Genomic DNA, 15,278 nt, shown 5'->3' with positions numbered 1-15,278 from the left:
ACTGCTCTAAGAGTCTAAGTGGGTTATTTACAAAACAAGAGACACAAATTGCTAGTGAGAAAATGTTCAACCTAACAAAAATCAAAGATATGCCAATTAAAACAACCATGAGATACTTCCTATGTTTCAACAAAGATAAAAGCAGCAAAGGGAAACATTGAATGTTGGCAATTTAGAGGAAAACAGTTGGAGCCACATCTCACATTATTTAGCAACTTTAACTCTAGTTGGATAACAGAGTCAAATGTGAAAGACAAATCAAATTATGGAAAAAATCAAATAGAAAATAAAATGGAAAATTTTCAGATCACTGGAAGAAAGTAACCTACCCAGCTTCAAAACATGAGAACAACATTGTGACCTCTTAATAATGTTGTTATTGATTATAATAATATACCTTTGCTGATTAGTATAACAGAAAGAAAAAGAAAGACCTTAGAAAAATGTCAATTTAAATATATGAGAAAAGTGGTTAAGATGCGTACTTCATTAGTGTTCATTTAGGTTCTAAGAAAAATAGCAAAACAAAGCAAGGATACTTGGGGCCAGAATAAGAACTGACAATTCACAGAAGTCAGACTATAGTATGGACTTAAACCAAGAAGTTAAATTGAAAAACTAAAAAGAGTGGTATTAGCTTGTTGTCAATATAAAAGATATACAACACATATGTACATACATACGCATGTAAAAAGAAATATAATTCATTGTGATTTGTTCAGTAGGTGGTACTTGGCACCTAGTAAAAGTTCTCTAGTGACTGACTTTGGCCTTGGACTGGGATAAAAGTCGGTAATTAATTAAATCCCCATACCTGGTTCTTCTTAAGTACATCATCTAATTTAGTTCATACAATAGCCCTCCCAGGAAAGCATTATAATCTCCACTTTACAGATGAAGACACTAAGGTTCAGAGAGGTGAAGTGATCAGCCAGGTCTTGCCTGGCATCAGTACCTGTGTTCTTCCTACTGTAATTTTGGTATTGCCCTTGGATGATGATAATAAACATCATAACCCCAATGACTAACATTTATTGAGTAGTAAGTGCTGTGCTAAGCAAATTGGCTACATTATTTTATTTAATTCTCAATATAATCCTGTTACCTATTTCCATTTATAGATGATAAAATTAAAAGGCTATGTTTAAGGTCATCGAACTGCTAAATCCATGACTGCCTGAGTCCATAGCCCTCATATAAGTCACTTTCTCCTATTTTGTTATTTAAAGCAACTTTTAAAAAAATAAGAGGCAAGAAAGAGGAGAATAAGCAAAGAGAGAAACACATTTTCTACTGATGATCACCTGATCAGTGTGAAAGATGCATTTGCTACTTTGTTACAAATTAAGAAAGTGGTGGGAAGGTCATGTTTGCTTTAATTTATTTTTTTTTTTTTTTTCTGAGGCGGAGTCTTGCTCTGTTGCCCAGGCTGGAGTGCAGTGGCACGATAGTGGCCTGATCTCCACTCACTGTAAGCTCCGCCTCCCGGGTTCATGCCATTCTCTTGCCTCGCCCAAGTAGCTGGGACTACAGGTGCCCGCCTCCACGCCCGGCTAATTTTTTTTTTTTTTTTTTCTTTTCAGTACAGACGGAGTTTCACCGTGTTAGCCAGGATGGTCCTCTATCGTCTGACCTAGTGATCTGCCCGCCTCGGCCTCCCAAAGTGCTGGGATTACAGGCGTGAGCCACTAATTTACCTCTTAATTTCCACCCACACCTCCCAAGTTTAAACTTTGGTTTACAGTTGAATCTTCATCATCATATTTACCAATGCTTTATCTCCAAAATTTGGAAGCATATAGAAAGTTGAGAATTAAAATCAACTCAGAAACTTCCTGTCTCTCACAAAGTACATTAAGTAGCTACCAACATATACGTTAGGCAAAAACGTAATAATAGTGTGGGAGTAGGATACTTACAGGAGTAATAAAAATGGCTGGTGTGCATTGCATGCATTGTGGATGCCAGGCACTGTGCTGTAAGCTTTAGAAACACTGCCGTTTAATCCACACAGCAAGCTAAGGTACATCATTATCCCCATTCCACAGATGAGATTAAAGTTTAGGAGGGTTAAATAAACAGTTCACTGGTAGTGTCGTGATCTGATACTCTATTGAGCACCAAAGCTTACATGTTTGACTGACGTATTAACTTGCGAAACAGGCAACTTTGAAGAAAGCCATAAATGTGACAAGTATTAGGGGATACGTTGGTACAGGAAGGTCCAGACTAACAGGTTATTTGAGGTTAAAAAGGAAAGTAGAAATACTTTGATAATGAAAGAAGAATCTCAGCAAAGGGAAGGAAGACACAGAAGAGTGTTCAGTCTAGTATTAAAACTATCATGTTTAGTTCCCTTGTTTCCTAGTATCAGCTTTCAAGAATGGCAGGATGGTCACAGTCTCTCTGTTCATTGGGTGATAAGCTATTCTTTATTCCCTTTGGTCTCCTGCAACATGACACTAAACTTCAGGTTCCATTCAGTAATGAAATTCAAGGTTGTGCCTACAGAATTAGAAGTTTCTTTCGTTCATGACAAAATATTTGTAGAAATATATATTACCTATACACATTTAAAACTTATTTCAAATTAAATTTATGCATAAAAGCTTCAAGGATACACAATTCTTTTGTAATGGTCTCAAGGGCTCATAAGGCCTCAAATAGTAAAAATAGGTCTTCTAGTCCATGATTTAACTGAGACGAGTATGACTTGTATTGTTCTATGTTAGAGTGAGAAATGTCACAGGGCTTCATCTGCTCTAGTTCCTTCTTCATTTTACAGAAACAAAAATAGAGATCGATCCAGAGGGATGATGTGACTTTGCCAAGGTGATCAGTCAGTAGGAAAAAGCAGAATATCTAATGGGAATAGACCAAGTTACATGACTTTGTTTTCTCCTATTCCTTTTCCTCCTTTTACAGAATCAAGTAGCTTTCAGTGAAATGATAAATGAAAAGAAAGGTGTTCTCCAGGAGTAGGAATTAACTGGGCTTTTCTAAGAAACAGCAGAATGGTGTCATTGAAAATTATTTTTTCTTAAGTCACTATTTTTATTTATTTCTAAACTCTAATTTTATCTTCAAGGAAGCAAGGCAGAGTCATTTAAAAGAAACTGGCATTTTAAAAAACTGACAGTACAACCCTTTAGTAGGAGTAACTGGCTGCTTTACTAGAGTTTTATTTTGATAGACTCGCAATGGTCTTTGTCCTTTATCTAACCTCATCAATACAAACCTGTTACTGTCATCTTTGAGAACACAACTCAAACTTCACCATTGACCTAATAAAACTGAGTTTCTGGCATGGTGATTCGTAAGTAAACAACCTTCACAGTGCTAGCTTTGCAACCATACCTATAAAATGATTGCACCTGTCACACCATGACTTGCGGTCTTGAAATCAGAAGATCAACTAAATCTCCCAGTCATCTTTCTAAAAAGGGTGACCCATTTTAATAACTAGTAATATGAACAAGCTTTCTAGCCGCAGGGCAGAAACTGATTATGAAAAGGATTTCGGGAGGCATTTCCTTCTCTTTCAAACAGACTATGATATAATTAGATGAGGATGAGGAGACTTCAGGGATCACAGCAGGGGCAAAATGCAAGATTTGATGCAATGATTCAGTCATTTAAAATTGTGACCCAAACTCTATTGTGTCACATTCACACCTGTGCTCTATTTTTAAAAGATCTTCAGAGTCTCTGAGGCCAGCTTAATAGACAGTATCATCTCAGGCAGGAAAAGGCCAAGTATCTAAGCAAGTATTGTATAAAAATCAAAACTGATGGCTGCTACAGAACTTTTACAAGTTGATGGAAATGTACTTTGATCATGGTGATGATTGCAGTGTTATAAACATTTCTAAAAATTCATTGAACTGTACATTTTAAAAGAAGGCATTTTATTGTACAGAAATCATATCTCAATAAAGTAGACTTTTTAAAATGAGAGCTATGTCATCCATGAACACATGTCTCTCTCTGGCAAAGGCAATAGAAATAATGAAGTCAGCTTTGAGCAAACCCTAATAAAGATTAAATATAGCATTCATGACTTTGTGCAGTCATGAGCAGAAAGATTTTCCTGTGAGAAACTGGGGTTGATAATTAAAGGTCTATTGAGAACTTTATCTCACACTCAAAGATAAAAAGTCACTCAATATGAGCCTCTGGAATTTGTTTTTTTCTTTATCAAATCAACCATAGAGTGTATCAGCATGTTTGATGACTTTTCAAAGGTTTGCATCCCCATATGTTTATACAATTTATTATTAGAATTGGTGACCAGGCGTGGTGGCTCATGCCTGTAATCCCAGTACTTTGGGAGGCCGAGGCAGGCGGATCATGAGGTCAGAAGATCGAGACCATCCCGGCCAACATGGTGAAATCCCTCTCTAGTAAAAATACAAAAATTAGCTGGGTGTGGTGGCGCGCACCTGTAATCCCAGCTACTCGGGAGGCTGAGGCAGAAGAATGGCTTGAATCTGGGAGGTGGAGGTTGCAGTGAGCCGAGATCATGCCACTGCACTCCAGCCTGGTGACAGAGTGATCATCTAGAAAAAAAAAATTGGTAAAGCTCAAGTTTCAATATGCATTTTAACTATGAAGAGTATATATTTTCCTACTTGTTTCAACAAAATAAAATGTGGCATAGTTCTTTTGGGATTACTGAATATATATTTTAAAAACATACTATGCAGGCTAATTTCCAAAATATGTAATATCATACATACTGAGACACAAAAGAAAGTTCACATCTTTGATTATGTTGAGTTGGCAAACTCATGTCATCTTTCTGGATTCTTCTTTCTGTTTCTGTAAAATGAAGGGGCTAGCTTGGATAAAGCTTTAAGCTATTTCCAGCCCTAACACAGAATAACACAAATCACACAGCAAATCACGAAGCAGAAGCATATTATTACTAACTGGAAATTCTTTCTTCTGTTATTGCCTACTGCTTTGTTTCTTTTGTGGTGCTAGATTTGGAGAAAGAATAGCACTTAGGAGAAAATGAGAAAATGTTTGCATTATGTCATTGGATTGGAGAAAGAACAGCACTTATGAGAAAATAAGAAAATGTTTGCATTATGTTGTTGAGACACACAACAAGACTCTTAGTAAATACTGGTTTCTTCTAAGCAGAATGACATTGATAGATGGAATATTCTAGAATCTGGGTTTATCTGAAAGTACAAGAAAGAAAAATAATATTTTCAAAGAGTGAAAAGTAAACAAAACTATGATTCATCTCATTAATATTATGACAAAAAATCTATAATAGATTAAAATACCTTTCACTGTAAGAAGTGGAACACATCTTTGGCTTTCAGGGAAATAATGATATATATTAGAGATTATGACATTACAGAATCTTAGATATTTACGAGATAAATTAATGTTCATCAGTATCAGTTTCCCAGAGTACTATGGCGATCCAGTAACATAAAATCCAAAACAAAGCAAAACAACAAAACAAAAACAAAAACAAAAAACCTCTAAACCTGTCTTTATTTTTTTTAGTTTTCTAAAGGCAAAGGCACAAAAACAACTTTTCATAGCTGTCACTTTGTATGCATAACTCAAGCTGTGATTAATATTTTAGCGATAAATATTCAGAGAGAGCAGTAGAGTTTTCTTTTATCACATAAAGGCTAAATTTTATCCAATGTTGTATTTATGCATTTACTTTAGCTTGTCAGCATCAGGCAATCATTCTCAATTTCTAACCAAGGCACATTGCTCAACTTAAGAAGGGCTGACAGAATAATGGGTTTGACCTGAGAAGCTAAACTCTTCAGAATCTGGAAGATAAAAAAATGAGAGGAAGGAAAACAAATGATGGAAGTCCAGAGCATCAGAAAAATTATATAAAATTTGGACATAAGGCTTAAAGGTAGGTGGCATGTCTTTTAATCTCATACATGGTCAAAGGTTATTCAAGGAGTATCTGTGGTAATATATTCAGTTCAACACACTTTTTACTATTGATTAAAAGCCTCAAACAAAATAAAGTTGCTTGCTAACCTGACCTTTGTCTGATAGAGGCATAAATAAAAAGTTCATATATTGGCTTTATACGTACCTGACAATCATGATTTTAGTTTTGGAAAATTGTATGTTAACAAGATCAAAATTACAAATGAAAACTGTTAATTGTTGTTTTAAAAAAGATTAAAAAGACCGAAGCATGTAGCTGGAAGCTCTGTGAATTATGGATGCTTAGGAGAAAAACCTACAAATAAATTCCTGACAAGTAGGTTCAAGTCCCATAAAAAGGAAGCGGTGCTGTATATGCAATATCTTCTGCTTAGAAAGAATTAAACTTCCACATACCTATCTCTTACTCATCTTCTAAAACCCAGCCACACAACCATTTATTTTGCAAGGCTATCAGTGTTTCCCCATGGACAGTTACTTCCTTCAAATAGTCTGTTCATCCTTCTTCAGAATACCTACTATTTTGTACTGTAATTAATCTGCTGAAATGTCATTGTCGACCCATTCTTCCCAGGTTTGTTTCTGCTGTGAGTTCCTTTATGAATGGATGTGTCCAGCATTGATATAAGATGAACATAGAAAGATGCACAATAATTGCTCAATGACTTACAAATTCTTAGTTGGTGGCATCCAAATGGACCTGTATTTTGGATAGTTTAAGCTCTGCTCATTTGAAATGTCAAAGCCGTAAATAAACCATTACCTTCAGAACTACTCTGAACTTTACCAGCTACATAGTTCTATGTCCTGAAAGAACGTAGAACTTTCAGGATGGATCCAGTCTTTGCCTCTTCCTCCTTTCATCACTTAGTGGTTTCATATGTGACCTTGCCTTTACCCAACATCCTGTTTTTGGTTTATTCGGGTTCTGTTCCTGCAGTAATGGGTCAGTGCCACTCTCTTTCTGTGCCCAGCCTTTGCTCCAAAACCACAGATTTGTCCAGAGACAGGCTGTTTAACAATTCTTTCCAGGTGTTTGGCTTTTGGATATTATTGTTCTAAAGTCTTGGGACCCTTGCCTGTCTGCCATACTGTCCCCCAGCTGCCTCTGGTATGACCAGTTGAGATAACTTATTTTCTGATCAAAGAAGACACACTTCAAGGCCTTGCATTCACACTCTTCAGTCTTTAGCTTCTGCACTCTTCAAAGCCCATTGTCAGGTAAACTAGCTTCACATTAATTCTGGAGTTCTGCTCTTCCCTGTTTCCTACTACTCAAGAGCTAGCAGTGCAGTCAGACTCTTTGGAGTGCCTCCACATTATGCCGCATCTACCCAGGATCTATGTCAATATCACTTTCTAGTGCTGGAAATTCAGCCTTGGTACTAGGTCGTTTGAAAACACATTTCCCACCTGCTCATTGAGAATGTTCATTAGAACTTACACCTCTTCAATAGGCAATTAGGCAATCCAATGGTCTCCTAATCTTAGTTTTTCTTATACCTTTTAATAGATGTATAATAAAGTTCACTTTATTAAAAATTTTAAAAATATGTATCTGTAACAACATTTAAAAAACAGAATAATAACTGTCATCCAGAGACAAACATAGCCAATACTGTGGTGTATTTCTTTATATCTTTACTTCTACAATACATAAATACAAACTGTTACTATAAAAATGGCATTTGTTACCCTTCACAATATCTTTTTTTTGTATAATAAAATCTGTTTTCATATCAATATAGTTTTCTCACATTATTTTAATAGGTAAACTGCATTCCACTGTACACATGACCAATGCTTGTACAAATAAGTCCTTATGGTTGGAATTCAGGTAGCTCCCATTGTTTTGCTATTAAAAATAGCACTGTAATGGACATTTGGATAATAAATGTGCACTAGCCAGATTAGTCCTAAATGTGGAATCAGTTAAAAGGAGATACATTATAAGAATCTTTGATACTTATTACCCTTCACAATGGTTGTTCCTAAAGGTTACTTGTCCACTAGTACATCCTCAAAATTGTCATCAATACTCAGTATTGTTAATATTTTTAAATGTTTGACACTAACATGTAAGAAAGGACTATTTTTCCAGTAATAGACAATGTTACTGCAGATTCTTCACATCACTGCACCCTTCAGATTAAGCTCTGAGATCAGAATCCTTACAGGATACAAATATGTGGAGACTGAGGGAAGCCAAGGGTAATTGGGGAACTTGCCTATTGGAAATAGTCCCAGAAAGACCTTTTATCACGGAAGGATAAGCAAACTATAGAAATAAAAACAACAATGGTTTGTGAAATGCTGAAACATTTAAAGAACTGAAAATACTACATTCAATATGAAGAGCAAAATACATTCAAAACATTACTGATAGTAACTAGGCAAATAAGTTATTTATTTTTTCCCTATATATATTTAAAAAGGATTCTAGGAAACAGGAAAAGAAAGATGAGACCAAGATGCAAGGAATGAGTAGAAAATTCGATTAGTGAATTAAGAAAAAGATGTAAGGAAAAGAAAAATATAATTCCAGGATGCAAAGCTGAATGGGAAATAGCAAGTGGCCTAAATGATATTACATGAGGAACAGATAGATACCTTTCCTATTGAGAATGGTATTATGCTGTATACTATTCATTCATACCAACAAACAATTCTGGGCACCTACGGTGCATATCAACATTTGAGGATAAATAATAAAAATCCAAGTGTGTAAAGAAACCACCTTGTAGAGGGGGAGGCAGACTGGAAACACTGTAACAGACTGAGCTCTCAAACTGAGGCTGAGAGTCAGAGTAGCGGGAGCACCAATGAAGGAAAGATTAACTACCTAGAGCAGTTAGGAAGCTTTTCACTAAAGATGGAACCTGTAAGTCAGGACATTTAAAATGAAGAAATTTGGCCAGATTCCAGAGTGACAGAAGAAATTCCAGGGATAGAAAACCGCATGGGCAAAGTTCTCAACTCCATCTATTTTTCAAGAATCCTTAGTATACTGGTTCTTAGCATTTTGAGGAATAACCAGTTCTTAAAACAAACAAACAAACAAAAACCTTTGCCTGGAAAACATGCAAATTATAAGCATGTACATTTACATGTCAATGTTATGACAATTTCAGCTGTTAAAAATGTTATATGACTGCAGAGTATGAAAATTATTTTTTCAATGGGTTAGCTCTATTGTACCTAGTTAATAATCACAAGTCTTACAGCCTATTAAAAAGTTACAAGAAAACTCAGAATTTTTTTTAAATGTGGTAAAACAAAGTAGAAGTACAGTTTTCAGCATTTAAATTACTTTTTCTCTGAAGGTCTAAACAACAAGTTAAACGTTCATTGATAGCACTAGGGTTGAAAACACAGATGTTCAATTTCTTTAAATAACTTCTCTTCCTACAGAATGGTTGTGTCCTGTGAGACATAAGTTCATCCAAATATAATATGGTCCACATATGGAAGCAATCACATTCCATTTTTGGAACCAGTTGACAGAACTCTGTCACTGCACAAAATACAAGCTTCCTCCTGCCCCTTTTCTTTTTTTATGCAGCAAAAGTTCATGTAACAACACAAAATAACTCTCATGACTGAGAATTTGGCAATGTTTCATTTTCCACCATATCAGGGTGGGAACCAAGAAAGACCAAACATGACTGATAATAACATTAGAGAAGCCTGTTCTCTCAGCTTATGTGCAGGTGGGAATCATTAACAGTAACAAAATCTTCATAACAATCATTTTGTCCTTAAATATAGCTAAATATTGAACTCCACGTGGCAAGACAGAGGGTTAGTAGATAGGCATAAAAATTCTGCTTCATTCTTAACATCTCCAATTCAAGTCCCTGAATGGATTATTGCAAAGTCACAATCCCATTCCTCTTGGATAATGTAGCAGGAATAGCACAGGCTTGCTAGTTATTAGAGGGGAGAAAGAAGAATGGATATGGAGTGAGAAGACAAATTCCAGACCTTTAACTCTGGGAAATCTTCAAAAGACACCTACATTTAATGGGTTTCTGTTTTCTTGAATGGAAAATGAGACTATATAGGGCAAAATGGAAAAATGAGAATATGTGGGACAACTCTTTTGAACATCAGAAAGTTTATAAGCCTAGCTTTATGAACAATGCATCATTATTGATATATGGAATCAACATTTTACAACAAAGTTCTTTGGTAACGTTGACAATTAACAAACCACTAAAGGTGGGCAGAAAAAAAGTATAAACTGCTTCTCAGGCACCTGCGTTATTTAGCTTACTGCTACATTTCAAAGTATGTATAGACTTAGCTATGGGTTAAACATATATTTTACACACACACACACACAGCCAATTGTCTTTCTTCTTTCTAAACCATCTTTGGTCTACTTCACCTCTATGATAGGATTGAACTGTCTCATCCAATAGCTATGTGACTCTTGGGCTTCATTCACTGTTTAGCACATTGTTGTTGGAAATGATACCATTTGTCAGGTATTATGTCTGTTCTGTGTGTTCATTATATCGGTTGCATATGTTTTAAGTAGTTTCCAGCTCTCTGAAATAGAGGGGAGGCAGTTGCTCCTTAAAAGCTATCTGAAATAATTTTGAAATTTCTCAGCTGAACGATCTTTTAAAATTTCAAAATGAAGACAGCCTTTGCACTGACCTTAAACCCTTTCAAATATTAAGTCTTGTTTGTTTTCCGCTAAAACTACAAATACTGAAGAGAATTTACTACTTTCAGGAAATTATTATAATTCTCATTTAAACACTGATACAACTGCTCTAATGAGTCAAAAGCCTTTGAAAGTTTAACCGGCGAGGGGGGTGGAGCAAGATGGCCGAATAGGAACAGCTCCAGTCTCCAACTCCCAGCGCGAGCGACACAGAAGACCCGTGATTTCTGCATTTTCAACTGAGGTACTGGGTTCATCTCACTGGGGAGTGCCGGACGATCGGTGCTGGTCAGCTGCTGCAGCCCGACCAGCGAGAGCTGAAGCAGGGCGAGGCATCGCCTCACCTGGGAAGCACAAGGGGGAAGGGAATCCCTTTTCCTAGCCAGGGGAACTGAGACACACAACACCTGGAAAATCGGGTAACTCCCACCCCAATACTGCGCTTTAAGCAAACAGGCACACCAGGAGATCATATCCCACACCTGGCTGGGAGGGTCCCATACCCACGGAGCCTCCCTCATTGCTAGCACAGCAGTCTGTGATCTACTGGCAAGGCAGCAGCGAGGCTGGGGGAGGGGCGCCCGCCATTGCTGAGGCTTAAGTAGGTAAACAAAGCTGCTGGGAGGCTCAAACTGGGTGGAGCTCACAGCAGCTCAAGGAAACCTGCCTGTCTCTGTAGACTCCACCTCTGGGGACAGGGCACAGTAAACAATAACAAACTTGGCAGAAACCTTTGCAGACGCAAACGACTCTGTCTGACAGCTTTGAAGAGAGCAGTGGATCTCCCAACACGGAGGTTGAGATCTGAGAAGGGACAGACTCCCTGCTCAAGTGGGTCCCTGACCCCTGAGTAGCCTAACTGGGAGACATCCCCCACTAGGGGCAGTCTGACACCCCACACCTCACAGGGTGGAGTACACCCCTGAGAGGAAGCTTCCAAAGCAAGAATCAGACAGGTACACTCGCTGTTCAGAAATATTCTATCTTCTGCAGCCTCTGCTGCTGATACCCAGGCAAACAGGGTCTGGAGTGGACCTCAAGCAATCTCCAGCAGACCTACAGCTGAGGGTCCTGAATGTTAGAAGGAAAACTATCAAACAGGAAGGACACCTACACCAAAACCCCATCAGTACATCACCATCATCAAAGACCAGAGGCAGATAAAACCACAAAGATGGGGAAAAAGCAGGGCAGAAAAGCTGGAAATTCAAAAAATAAGAGCGCATCTCCCCCGGCAAAGGAGTGCAGCTCATCACCAGCAATGGATCAAAGCTGGACGGAGAATGATTTTGACGAGATGAGAGAAGAAGGCTTCAGTCCATCAAACTTCTCAGAGCTAAAGGAGGAATTACGTACCCAGCGCAAAGAAACTAAAAATCTTGAAAAAAAAAGTGGAAGAATTGATGGCTAGAGTAATTAATGCAGAGAAGGTCCTAAACGAAATGAAAGAGATGAAAACCATGACACGAGAAATACGTGACAAATGCACAAGCTTCAGTAACCGACTCGATCAACTGGAAGAAAGAGTATCAGCGATTGAGGATCAAATGAATGAAATGAAGCGAGAAGAGAAACCAAAAGAAAAAAGAAGAAAAAGAAATGAACAAAGCCTGCAAGAAGTATGTGATTATGTAAAAAGACCAAATCTACGTCGGACTGGGGTGCCTGAAAGTGAGGGGGAAAATGGAACCAAGTTGGAAAACACTCTTCAGGATATCATCCGGGAGAACTTCCCCAACCTAGTAGGGCAGGCCAACATTCAAATCCAGGAAATACAGAGAACGCCACAAAGATACTCCTCGAGAAGAGCAACTCCAAGACACATAATTGCCAGATTCACCAAAGTTGAAATGAAGGAAAAAATCTTAAGGGCAGCCAGAGAGAAAGGTCGGGTTACCCACAAAGGGAAGCCCATCAGACTAACAGCAGATCTCTTGGCAGAAACTCTCCAAGCCAGAAGAGAGTGGGGGCCAATATTCAACATTCTTAAAGAAAAGAATTTTAAACCCAGAATTTCATATCCAGCCAAACTAAGTTTCATAAGTGAAGGAGAAATAAAATCCTTTATGGATAAGCAAATGCTTAGAGATTTTGTCACCACTAGGCCTGCCTTACAAGAGACCCTGAAGGAAGCACTAAACATGGAAAGGAACAACCGGTACCAGCCATTGCAAAAACATGCCAAAATGTAAAGACCATTGAGGCTAGGAAGAAACTGCATCAACTAACAAGCAAAATAACCAGTTAATATCATAATGGCAGGATCAAGTTCACACAAAACAATATTAACCTTAAATGTAAATGGACTAAATGCTCCAATTAAAAGACACAGACTGGCAAACTGGATAAAGAGTCAAGACCCATCAGTTTGCTGTATTCAGGAGACCCATCTCACACGCAGAGACATACATAGGCTCAAAATAAAGGGATGGAGGAAGATCTACCAAGCAAATGGAGAACAAAAAAAAGCGGGGGTTGCAATACTAGTCTCTGATAAAACAGACTTTAAATCATCAAAGATCAAAAGAGACAAAGAAGGCCATTACATAATGGTAAAGGGATCAATTCAACAGGAAGAGCTAACTATCCTAAATATATATGCACCCAATACAGGAGCACCCAGATTCATAAAGCAAGTCCCTAGAGACTTACAAAGAGACTTAGACTCCCATACAATAATAATGGGAGACTTTAACACTCCACTGTCAACATTAGACAGATCAACGAGACAGAAAGTTAACAAGGATATCCAGGAATTGAACTCATCTCTGCAGCAAGCAGACCTAATAGACATCTATAGAACTCTCCACCCCAAATCAACAGAATATACATTCTTCTCAGCACCACATTGTACATACTCCAAAATTGACCACGTAATTGGAAGTAAAGCACTCCTCAGCAAATGTACAAGAACAGAAATTATAACAAACTGTCTCTCAGACCACAGTGCAATCAAACTAGAACTCAGGACTAAGAAACTCAATCAAAACTGCTCAACTACATGGAAACTGAACAACCTGCTCCAGAATGACTACTGGGTACATAACGAAATGAAGGCAGAAATAAAGATGTTCTTTGAAACCAATGAGAACAAAGACACAACATACCAGAATCTCTGGGACACATTTAAAGCAGTGTGTAGAGGGAAATTTATAGCACTAAATGCCCACAAGAGAAAGCAGGAAAGATCTAAAATTTACACTCTAACATCGCAATTAAAAGAACTAGAGAAGCAAGAGCAAACACATTCGAAAGCTAGCAGAAGGCAAGAAATAACTAAGATCAGAGCAGAACTGAAGGAGATAGAGACACAAAAAATCCTCCAAAAAATCAATGAATCCAGGAGTTGGTTTTTTGAAAAGATCAACAAAATTGACAGACCACTAGCAAGACTAATAGAGAAGAAAAGAGAGAAGAATCAAATCGACACAATTAAAAATGATAAAGGGGATATCACCACCGACCCTACAGAAATACAAACTACCATCAGAGAATACTATAAACACCTCTACGCAAATAAACTGGAAAATCTAGAAGAAATGGATAATTTCCTGGACACTTACACTCTTCCAAGACTAAACCAGGAAGAAGTTGAATCCCTGAATAGACCAATAGCAGGCTCTGAAACTGAGGCAATAATTAATAGCCTACCAACCAAAAAAAGTCCAGGACCAGATGGATTCACAGCTGAATTCTACCAGAGGTACAAGGAGGAGTTGGTACCATTCCTTCTGAAACTATTCCAATCAATAGAAAAAGAGGGAATCCTCCCTAACTCATTTTATGAGGCCAACATCATCCTGATACCAAAGCCTGGCAGAGACACAACAAAAAAAGAGAATTTTAGACCAATATCCCTCATGAACATTGATGCAAAAATCCTCAATAAAATATTGGCAAACCGGATTCAGTAACACATCAAAAAGCTAATCCACCATGATCAAGTGGGCTTCATCCCTGGGATGCAAGGCTGGTTCAACATTCACAAATCAATAAACATAATCCAGCATATAAACAGAACCAAAGACAAGAACCACATGATTATCTCAATAGATGCAGAAAAGGCTTTTGACAAAATTCAACAGCCCTTCATGCTAAAAACGCTCAATAAATTCGGTATTGATGGAACGTACCTCAAAAAAATAAGAGCTATTTATGACAAACCCACAGCCAATATCATACTGAATGGGCAAAAACTGGAAAAATTCCCTTTGAAAACTGGCACAAGACAGGGATGCCCTCTCTCACCACTCCTATTCAACATAGTGTTGGAAGTTCCGGCTAGGGCAATTAGGCAAGAGAAAGAAATCAAGGGTATTCAGTTAGGAAAAGAAGAAGTCAAATTGTCCCTGTTTGCAGATGACATGATTGTATATTTAGAAAACCCCGTTGTCTCAGCCCAAAATCTCCCAACTTCAGCAAAGTCTCAGGATACAAAATTAATGTGCAAAAATCACAAGCATTCTTATACACCAGTAACAGACAAACAGAGAGCCAAATCAGGAATGAACTTCCATTCACAATTGCTTCAAAGAGAATAAAATACCTAGGAATCCAACTGACAAGGTATGTAAAGGACCTCTTCAAGGAGAACTACAAACCACTGCTCAGTGAAATAAAAGAGGACACAAACAAATGGAAGAACATACCATGCTCATGG

At 37.7% G+C, this 15,278-nt stretch overlaps 1 protein-coding gene across 4 annotated transcripts in view; it reads right to left on the bottom strand.

The window, feature by feature from the left end:
* ZNF385D (zinc finger protein 385D) overlaps positions 1 to 15,278 on the bottom strand; it is a 985,910-nt gene that overhangs the window by 498,474 nt on the left and 472,158 nt on the right. The gene's annotated exons all lie outside the window — the stretch shown is intronic.

The sequence above is a fragment of the Macaca thibetana genome, chromosome 2 (assembly GCF_024542745.1).
Source record: "Macaca thibetana thibetana isolate TM-01 chromosome 2, ASM2454274v1, whole genome shotgun sequence".
Classification (NCBI taxonomy): Eukaryota; Metazoa; Chordata; class Mammalia; order Primates; family Cercopithecidae; genus Macaca; species Macaca thibetana.
Note: the sequence above shows the minus strand (reverse complement) of the source record. Positions and strands in the feature narration are given on the sequence as shown.